The 1,375-nt window shown below is 31.1% G+C and overlaps 1 non-coding gene across 1 annotated transcript; it reads left to right on the plus strand.

The window, feature by feature from the left end:
- Positions 1-1,008: 1,008 nt before the first annotated feature.
- On the plus strand, positions 1,009-1,115 carry LOC123849083 (U6 spliceosomal RNA). Its single transcript, XR_006791926.1, has one exon. It is a non-coding gene; the product is annotated as a U6 spliceosomal RNA (small nuclear RNA).
- The last annotated feature ends 260 nt before the right edge of the window (positions 1,116-1,375 follow it).

Raw genomic sequence — 1,375 nt, forward strand, 5'->3', positions numbered from 1 at the left:
CAGAGGCAAATTTTTTCTTTAAAGTTCAGAAGATTTCTGTATTCTTATTCATAAGTATCCTTGATTTCCTGTTTCATTCAAAAAAAAAAAAAAAACCCTGAAAAGTATAGTGATGCAAGATGGATATAGTTTATGCAAGAAAGATGACAGCAAAGAGGTAAATAAATCAAAGCCTTTGGCTCTAAATCAACAGAAGCAAGTTAGCATACATATATACACTTCAAGTTTGTATAAAATTAAAAAAAATTGTGCTTCCTACTTTAACTGGCTTTTTAAATTAACCAATGACTTTTCTAGCCTGATGTTGTCAAATAATTTGGTCTATAGAACTCATTGCTGGCAAAACTGAAGTGAGGCAGACAGTCTCATACACTAGTGGGAGAGTATAAATTGAGGAAAGATTTACAGAAAGCAAATTAATCTTACAAATGCTACTATTTTAAACACTTCTAGGAATCTCTTCTATGGAAATAATTCATTAAAATTTAGGGAAAAGACTTTATGTAAAAATGCTTAAAACTAATCTTTTATATATATAAAAATTACTGGAATAAATGATGGTGGTGGAGGTCACACACACACATACACAAACACACACACAATGGTATATCCACATGATAAAATTTTATGCATCTGTTGAACATTTAAAGCCATAGAAACATTTAAAGGCGTAGAAAAACTTTCCTAAAATAATGTTAAAATGCTAGAGTAGATTACAACTCTGTATATAGAAAATGATTTCAATAGTGCTTCCTTCTGCGATGCGTGGGGGACTCAGTTAGTTAAGTGTCAGACTCTTAGTTTCAGCTCAGGTCATGATCTTGGGGTCGTGAGTTCGAGTCCCACATCAGGCTATGTGCTCAGCGTGGAGTCTGTTTGAGAGATTCTCTCTCCCAATCCCTCCTCATCTGCCCCTCCCCCCACTCCTGCTCTCCCTCTCTCTCTCTGTCTGTCTCAAATAAATAAATAAATAAATAAATAAATAATAAATAAATAAAGTCTTTAATAGTGCTCACAATAGCAGCACATATACTAAAATTGGAATAATACAGAGAAGATTAGCATGACCTCTGTGCAAGGATGTCACCTAAATTCATGAAGCATTCCATATTAAAAAAAAAAAGAAAAGAAAATTATTTCAATAAACATAGAAATAAATGGGAGAAACTGTATCAAAATGTACTATTGGATATCTGATTATTTTCTTGTACTTCTCTTCATAGCCTTTTGTCTTTTGCAAATTATATATATATATATATATGATACCTTTGAATTAGAAAAAAACTAAAATTTTAAAATTGTTTCATAATAAAATAGTCTGGAAAACCAGATTTATAGCTTCATTGAAGTGAATAATTGGATTTTTTTTTTCTTT

This window comes from Mirounga angustirostris, unplaced genomic scaffold (genome assembly GCF_029215605.1).
Source record: "Mirounga angustirostris isolate CCGP_5_RB_7025 unplaced genomic scaffold, mMirAng1.0.hap1 SCAF_2, whole genome shotgun sequence".
NCBI classification, from domain to species: domain Eukaryota; kingdom Metazoa; phylum Chordata; class Mammalia; order Carnivora; family Phocidae; genus Mirounga; species Mirounga angustirostris.